Genomic DNA, 9,347 nt, shown 5'->3' with positions numbered 1-9,347 from the left:
TGCCCTGCTAAGTTTTGTATTTTTAGTAGAGACAGAGTTTTGCCATGTTGGCCAAGCTGGTCTTGAACTCCTGACTTTGTGATCCGCCTGCCTTAGCCTCCCAAAGTGCTGGGATTGCAGGTGTGAGACACTGAGCCTGGCCTTTTTTTTTTTTTTTTTTTAATTTCTTTTTTTAGAAGGAGTCTCACTCTGTCACCAGGATGGAGTGCAGTGGCGTGATCTTGGCTCACTGCAAGCTCCACCTCCCTGGTTCAAGGGATTCTCCTGCCTCAGCCTCCCGAGTAGCTGAGATCACAGGGATGCGCCACCACGCCCAGCTAATTTTTGTATTTTTAGCAGAGACGGTTCGAACTCCTGACCTCAGGTGATCTGCCTGCCTTGGCCTCCCAAAGTGCTGGGATTACAGGCGTGAGCCACTGCGCCTGGCCGCCTGGCTAATTTTTAAAATTTTTTGTAGAGATGGGCTCTTACTATGTTGCCCAGGCTGATCTTGAACTCCTACAGGCTCAAGCAATCCACCTGCGTCGGCCTCGCAAAGTGCTGGGATTGCAGGCATCAGTCCCTGCGCCTGGCCAAATTGTGAACTTTTTGAAGGGGTCTGGGGACATATGACGGAGAAAGACCCTGGGAGAGGCGGTGGTTCTGTTGTTGCACCTTAGAATCTCTAGAGGAGTTTGTAAAAGGCATATCCTGGGGCCCTGGGACCCTTGACGTCCTGACTGGGGGGGTCTGAAGAGGGAGGGGCCCAGGAATCTGAAATCTGGACAAGCTTCCCTGGGTGCTCTGAGGCCTCAGTGTGTGCAGCCTCCCAGCTGCTCGGGCAGACAGCCCTGCACAGACCTCCCCACCAAACCCAGTCCTTCCCCAACTTGGCTCTGCCTGGCTCAGTTTCAGGTGCCGCCCCTAGGTGGGCATTTGTCATTGGCAGGTAAGGGCATGACAATGCCCTCCCTCGTCCAAAAGTGACTTCCTTGCCTAGATCTCAGGGCCCCGAAGGGACGCTCCCTCCAGCCAGCTGATATTGGGAGCAAGTGTTAGAGAGGAGCTGGGGTCTCAGAACACAGGTGTGTGGGGAGTGACCTCGGACCCGCAGGAGCCTGAACTCAACATGGAGCTTGCTCACCACACAGACCCCTTCCCCACACCCCAAAAGGGGTTCCCAGGGAACTTGTTGGTCCTTGCTGTCGCTCCCTGGTCTGCCTATGCCTGGACACCCTCTCCTTTCTCCTTCCCCGTACTTTTCCCCACAGGTGGGCTCTTACTCTGGTCTTAGCATGCCTTGAGGCTGGTCACTGTCACAGTGTTGCTGACATCGTGCTAAGTGTACATCCTGGGATGCTTTTGGCAACACTGTCGCTAATGGAGAAGCTCTGTAAAGAAACTGCTGCCTATTTGGAGGGGGTTGGTCCGGTAACCAGGGCTGCCTACACCGGGAAGACCCTGCAGCTGGAAAAGGGGCAGATGTGGAGACCATATGTAGACTACACACGGAGTCCAGTGCCAGATGCCAAGTGCAAAAGAAAGAGGGAAAGAGAGAGTATGTGGTGTGCAATATGCTTGTCTATGCACAAAAAACTTCTGGAAGGATACATGAGAAACCGTTGCCGAATCTCCCCAAAAAGGACAAGAAAGAAGTTTGAATTTTCTTTTCTTTTTGAGATGGAGTTTCACTCTTTTTGCTCAGGCTGGAATGCAGTGGCGCGATCTTGGCTCACTGCATCCTTCGCCTCCCAGTGATTCTCCTACCTCAGCCTCCCAAGTAGCTGGGATTACAGGTGTGTGCCATCACACCCAGCTAATTTTGTATTTTTAGTACAGATGGGGTTTCACCATGTTGGTCTGGCTGGTTTTGAACTCCTGACCTCAAGTGATCCACCGACTTGGCCTCCCAAAGTGTGGGGATTACAGGCGTGAGCCACTGCGCCTGGCCATTTTTTTTTTTTTTTTTTTTTTTTTGAGATGGATGGAGTCTTGCTCTGTCACCCAGGCTAGAGTGCAGTGGTGCAAACTCGGCTCACTGCAACCTCTACCTCCTGGATTCAAGTGATTCTCCTGCCTCTGCCTCCCAACTAGCTGGGACCACAGGTGCATGAAACCACACCCGGCTAATTTTTGTATTTGTTGTAGAGACATGGTTTCACCATGTTGGCCAGGCTGGTCTCTAACTCCTGACCTCAAGCAATCTGCCCTCCTTGGCTTCCCGAAGTGTTGGGATTACAGGCGTGAGCCACTGCGCCCGGCACAAATCTCGGTTTGAATCCCCACTCAGTCCCTTTCAGTTGTGTGAACATGGGCAAACCATTTTGCCTCTCTGAGCCTCAGTTTTCCTCATCTGAGAAGTGGACGCAAGCCTAGCATCAACTTCACAGGGTGAAAGCCTGTGTGATAAGCACTCAGTATGTCCCCTGGCAGTTAGGGAGGCCCTAACGAAGGGGAGGGGATCCTATCTGTAGCTAGGGACTGTATGTTTGCGGGACTGAGGGGTACAAGTGACTACAGGAGCTCCAAACAGTGTCAAAACTTTGGGCTTCTCCAATCTGCCAAATCCTCTTTCCCTACACCTCCTAGGAAGGTTAAGAGTTGGTTTGCGGGAGGCAACCAGATCAGGGACCTCTAGGTCAGCAGTGTGTAGCTCAGCTGCTGAATAACAGTGATGACATTGATAATAGTAATGTCACCTCTTGTTTACTGAGGGCTGACTCTGTGCCAGGCACCATGCACGTGCCCAACCACCGCCACTGGGTGAAGCAGGGGGCAGTGCTCCCTGCCTGGGAGGTAGCCACTTCCTTATTTTCTTTAATTAATTTTAAGACACAGGGTCTTGTTCTGTCGCCCAGGCTGCAGTGCAGTGGTGTGACCATAGTTCCCTGCAGCCTCGACCTCCTGGACTCAAGCGATCCTCCCACCTTGACCTCTTGAGTAGCTGGGACTACAGATGCACACCACGAAGCCTGGGTAATTTTTAAATTTTTTGTAAATACGAGGTCTTGCTGTTGCCCAGGCTGGTTGAGAACTCCTGGGCTCAACTGATCCTCTCACCTTGGCCTTCCAAACTGCTGGGATTACAGGCGTGGACCACTGTGCCCGGCCTCTCTTGTCTTACTTTTTAGGGAAGGAAATGGGCCCTGAGAAGCACAGGGCACATTTGGGCTGGTACCTGGGTCAGCCTGCTCCTGGGCTAAGCTCTTGAACCCCTGCCTCCCTCCACTCTTCAGAGTTCTAATTCCTGGGCTTGGGCTGGGGGCAGCTGGGCTGGTCTCCCGCTGACTCAGCTGAGCCTGGCCCAGGAGTGGCGGGTAGAATTAGCAGATTTAGGGAGGAATTTGAGTGGCGCTTCACCATCCCTCCCCTCTCCATTCTCTAGGAGCTGGGCTAGGAGCTGGCATGGCTGTGTGTGTGTGCACGTGTGTACACACGTGTGCACACCACACATTTGTGGGCAGGCCGGATGGGGTGGGAGATCCGTTCTCACCCCATGCATCCTCCTCTGGGCAGATGGGATTTGTTTGCATCTGCGAAGCCCTCTCCTGCCAAGTGACTCATCCCCTCTGTTGCCGTGGGTGGAGGGCCAGCCTGCCAGGGTGGGGGAAGGTGCTTGCTTTCCTCGAGTTTGCTCGCACCTTCCGGGCCATTTGTTCCCTGGCAACCAGGCCACCCTCAGCGACCCTGAAACCTGTGTTCCTGCAGCCAGACCAGGCAGCCAGCTCATGGGAGGCCACCAACTTCGGAAGGGTTCCTCACGCCCGCCCTCCTTGTTTGCCATCACTGTTGCCCTAGCAGCTGGAGAGGTGTTTGGGGTATTCGCCTGTGAACCAGTTTGAAACAAGAAGGGCAGCATTCCCCCAGCCCGGGAGAGAGGGACATGTGGGATACATCCCAAGCCCTCTCTGAGACAGCCATTCTCCCATCTGTGGCTGTATGCACCCCCACTTGGGGTGCATTTACAAATGCAGATTCCAGGGTCCCTCCCTGGAAGAGATTACGGTTGGGTGAGTCTTGGCAGGGCCGAGAAATCTGCATTTATTTATTTATTAATTATAGAGATGAGGTCTTGCTATGTTACCCAGGCTGGTCTTGAATGCCTGGGCTCAAGTCAATCTCTTGCCTCAGCCTCCCAAAATGCTGGGATTACAGGCATGAGCCACCAAGGAATCTGCATTTTTTTTGGAGACAGAGTCTCACTCTGTTGCCTAAGCTGGAGTGCAGTGGTGCAATCTCGGCTCACTGCAACCTCCGCCTCCCAGGCTCAAGCAGTTCCCCTGCCTCAGCCTCCCGAGTAGCTGGGATTACAGGCATGCACCACCACACCCGGCTAATTTTTGTATTTTTAGTAGAGATGGGGTTTCACCCTGTTGGCCAGGCTGGTATCAAACTCCTGACCTCAAATGATCCACCAGCCTCAGCCTCCCAAAGTGCTGGGATTATAGGCGTGAGCCACCGCGCCCAGCCAGGAATCTGCATTTTAACAAACACCTACTCCGTGGGATGCTGAGGCAGGTGAGTTTGGGGCCACCCTGAGAAACACAGCTGTGAACAGAAACGGATCTTGCGCAGCTCCGGCCCTGCTCTGCCCACAGCCACGAGACACTTGCAGGCTTCAGCCTGAACCCTGGGTTTGAAACTTGGCTCCACCTCACACCTCAGCCGTGTGACCTTGGGCAGGTGGCTGTCTTAACCTCTCTGGACCTCAGTTTCCCCATCTGTAAAATTGGGAAGAGCCGGTGGGCAGGGATGTGTGCACAGCCCCTGGCATGAAGGCCCTGCTCCTGTCCCCACTCCGAGGGGACAGGAGGGGGCTGGCCCAGCTTCACCCCTGTTTTGTAACATGTGTTTACTTTTCTTACGGGACAATTCAAGGGGTGGAAAATTGTGCTGGCCCTCCAGCCCACATGCGCTGACTCACGCTCAGCTCTGGGCTGGGGGCCCTGTGAGCTCCCCACAGTCCCCCTGGGGCCAGAGGGGAGGCCAGGCCCCGGCAGCTGGAGCAGGAGAGGGTCCACGGTGAGTCATGCTCTGCCCGCTCCTGAGTCATCCCCTGAGAATGCGCCTCAGGCCCCTACCCGCCCGGGCCCCCTGGCAGAATGCCACTTCCCCCTGCCTGCCAGGCAGCCGCGCCCTCCTGCCGGCCTAGGGAGCCGCTGCTCCGAGGACTGCCTCTTGGCTCTCTCCTGGATGCACCTGTAGAGCCCTGTGTGTTATCAAAATATTGAAATAGCTCCCGACTGGTAGTTAAATAGTGGTTTCTCTGAGCCCCTGGCCACCCTGGTTTATCCCTCCCCAGCCATTGAGGGGTTAGCCGTGGGCTCAGCAAAGGGTTCTTGGATTCTGCCCCACCCAAGGCTGGGGTCCACTGTGACTATGAGCAGCCCATCAGCCCATCTTGCAGATCCAGGTTTTTGGGATTTCAGACACTTCATCTTGAACCCTGGGCCACATCCCTTTTTCTTTCTCTCTTTGAGACAGGGTCTTGCTCTGTCACCAAGGCTGAAGTGCAGTGGCATGATCACAGCTCACTGTAGCCTCAGACTCCTGGGCTCAAGCAATCGTCCCATCTCAGCCTCCTGAGTTGCTAGGACCACAGGGTCGCCACCACGCCTGGCTAATTTAAAAAACTTTTTTGTAGAGTTGGGGTCTCACTGTGTTGCCCAGGCTGGTCTCAAACTCCTGGGCTCAAATGATCCTCCTGCCTCTGCCACCCAAAGTGCTGAGATTATAGGTGTGAGTCACTGCACCCAGCCCCTGGGGCACTTTCTGACACAACCTGCTACACATCTTGGACACAACTTGTCAAGCCTGGCCCTAGGCCTCTCAGGGGTGGGGACATTAAGTGAGGAAGTCACACTGTCAGGGCAGAAAGAGGGGCTGGGTGGGGCCGGACAGGCTCTGCCGGCTCAGGATCCCTGCAGGACAGGCTGCCCAACCCAGCCCCAAAACTCCCAACCTCTGTCCAACGCCCAAGCCTGCTTCCCCCCTGCCCCACCTCACCTCGCACTGCCCAGACTGGTGGGGCTGCATTTCTGGGGCTGGTGTCAGGTGGGATTGGGGACAGCCCGGGTCCGGAGGTCAGGGCCCCGTTTCCGCCCAAGCCAGGATGCCTCAGTGATGGGCAGACCGGGCCACAAGGGGCAGAACACAAAGCCAAATTAGGGTTAACTTGAAGCCAACCTGGGTTTGAACACTGGCTCTGCCATGCGCCCAGCTGCGTGACTGTGGGCTGGTGGCTTAACTTCTCTGTAACATGGGGAAGAGCCAGTGAGCTGAGGTGTCACATCTCAGCTGATCTATTTCCTAGCTGTGTGACCCTGGGCAAATGTCTTCACCTCTCTCAACCTCAGTTTCCGCATCTGCAAAATGGGGACACTCTGACACCTGCTCTGTAGGGTCTTTAAAAGTCTCAATAAAGGAAGACATGGAATCATGGCAAATAATAACTTTTGTTGGGCATTTACTATAAACCAGGCCACGTGCTAAGTACCAGGCTTGGAGGCTGACACTTTTTCTTCCAGCTTGATTGCGATGTAATGAATATGCAAGAAAGCACACATTTTTAAAGATTTTAGGCTGGACACAGTGGCTCACGCCTATAATCCCAGCACTTTGGGAGGCCGAAGCGGGTGGATGACCTGAGGTCAGGAGTTTGAGACCAGCTTGGCCAACATGGAGAAACCCTGTCTCTATTAAAAATACAAAAATTAGCCAGGTGTGGTGGGGGGTGCCTGTAATCCCAGCTACTCAGGAGGCTGAGGCAGGAGAATCACTTGAACCCAGGAGGTGGAGGTTGCAGTGAGCCGAGATTGTACCGCTGCACTCCAGCCTGGGCAACAGAGTGGGTGTTCAGTGTCATTGTTGAATGTACAAATGAATGAGTGGGAGGACCAGTGTACTGTTGTGATCCTGGGGAAGGTCCCCTTAGGGGAGGACCAGGAAAGGGTTAGTAGGTCCTAAGTTAAAACTATGATGGAAGAGAAGAGGTTCATTGGCTTGTTCATCCATCCATCCATCCATCCATCCATCCCTCCATCTCTCCATCCCTCCATCTCTCCTTCTCTCCCCCCTTCCTTCATCCATCCATCCATCCATCCATTCATCCATTCATCATCCATCCATCCATCTTCATCCCTCCATTCATCCATCCATCCATCCATCAATCCATCCATCCATCCATCCATCCCTTCATTTGTCAAATATTTATTGAGCACCTACTAGATGACAAGTCCTGTCCTAGGCACTCAGGATTCAAGATCAAGTACAATAGACTCAGGTTCCTGCCCCCAGGGAGCTTGCTGTGGGAGACTGGAGTGGGAACGGACAAACAGTGTAAGTTTGAGGCCCCTTTGGGTAGATCATGGCGCCTCTTCTGTGTGCCCCAGGAGACAAAGTCTGCAGTCGGCACAGAGTCATCATCAGGTGGCGGCCCAAGGACACTATGAGGAAAGCGGCCAGACTCCAGTCTAAGGATGGTTGAGGACCCAGTGAGGAAAGGGAGGCCTTAGCTTGCAGGGCACCAGGTTCCCTCATCGTGTTTTCTGCATCGCTGACATTTCCCAGGAGCCAGGCTCCTCCCTGACCCCCGTGGAGGATATCGACCTCTTGCCCCCACAATACCTCCCACAAGTCATTCATTTATTGAGCACCTACTGTGTACCCGGCTCTGGGGATACAGTAGCAAACATGATACAGCCCCCATATCCTGGGGGCTCCCTGTCTTGGAAGGGAGGAGGGACAGAACAGCAAACAGATAGCCACATTTTTTACAAATGAAATAACCTAAGTGCCCATCAGTGGGGTAAGTGGTGGTAAATTACAAAACTGCTCTAGTCTGGGAGGAATTTGGGGAGGCCTGTGGGCCTCACAGGGAAGCCGAGGGTGTAGCAAGTGAAAAAAGGAAGCTGCCTGCTATTAGGTGTCGTGTTTTGCCATTTCCGCTTCAGAATGGAGCTGTCCTGTGTCTCCGTGAGCTCGTCCTCCACCTGCCTGCCTGCCTGGCTCTGCCTCCACCCTTTGTTCACGCTGTCTGCTGAGCTCAAACATTCCTGCTGGGCCCAGGCAGCCAAGCCCCCATCAGCTGCCTCCCAGGCCATTCTCTAATCACAAGCTCAGCCTTAACCCCCACACAGGCCCAGGACTCCGCTCTGGGCAAATACTCCTCCTTTCAGCCCTGGAGTCCCTGACCTCCCCCTACCCAGACCATCCTGTCCCCAGCCCCCAGCCAAAGGGCCACCCTCCACTGGTTGGGGATGGGGAGACCTCAGTGTAGCCTTGTCCAATAAAACTGCCTGTGACAATGGAACTATTCTGTGTCCATGGAGGCGACAGGCCACACGTGGCTATTGAGCACGTGAAATGTGACTAGTGCAACCGAGGAAGTGAATTGTTAATTTTTAACAATTCATTTTAATCCATTAATTACTTTATTTTTTGTAGAGATGGGGGATTCTCACCATGTTGCCCAGGGTGTCTTGAACTCCTGAGCTCAAGCCATCCTCCCCACTAAGCCTCCCAAAGTGCTGGGATGACGGTCGCCTGCCGCCACGCCCAGCCTGAATTGTTAATTTTATTGTTTATGTGTATTGTTATTTATGTAAATATAGAACATATTCATATTTACAGAATTTAATTAATGCAAACGTAAGTAGCCACTTGCATCTGGTGGCTGTCGCAGGGTCCACCTGGGACCAGGCATGGAGAAGAGGACAGCCTGGGTCCCTGGTCCTCTTCTAGGCAGAGGCAGCCTAGAGGGCCTGGGTGGGCAGCTAAGGCCTCAGGCACTGAGCTGGGGGGGGCCCTGGAGTCGCTCTGTTGATGGGGCTGAGCTTTGGGCATTGGTGACTGTGGCCCCTCCCCAGTGGCCAGTCGCTTGTTCTGACCCCTGCTTGGTGGTCAGAATCACACACTGAGAGGTCCTGAAGACCTGAGCTGACCTTCAGGTGGGAGTGTCCAGCTCCAATGACAAGAGGTCGTGTGCCCAGTTTCCTCTGTCTGCATCCACTCCGCGGATGCCCTCTCTAGGAATGGTTTCCCCTTCCTGGCTCTCCCGGGCGCTCCCTTTCCATTCCTACAGCATCTACCTGGGCAAGAGATCTAGGATCTCACTCCCTCACCTCCAGATTCCTGAGGTCACTTTGGTGGCCTTCCTCCTCCTCGTGGCTCCTCCTCCGTGCTTTCTGCACCCTTCCCCTCCTCCACCGTGGTCCACTACAATCTATTCCCAACACAGCAACCAAAGGGCTAAAGTGAAGTCAGCCGACTCCCCTGTCTTACACCTCCCGGACACTCTGAGTACCTCGGCATCAGAGCCAGACAACCCATAAGATCCCCCGCGTCAGGCTTCCCTTGGAGTCTGCTCT

The sequence above is a fragment of the Nomascus leucogenys genome, chromosome 18 (assembly GCF_006542625.1).
Source record: "Nomascus leucogenys isolate Asia chromosome 18, Asia_NLE_v1, whole genome shotgun sequence".
NCBI lineage: Eukaryota > Metazoa > Chordata > Mammalia > Primates > Hylobatidae > Nomascus > Nomascus leucogenys.
Note: the sequence above shows the minus strand (reverse complement) of the source record.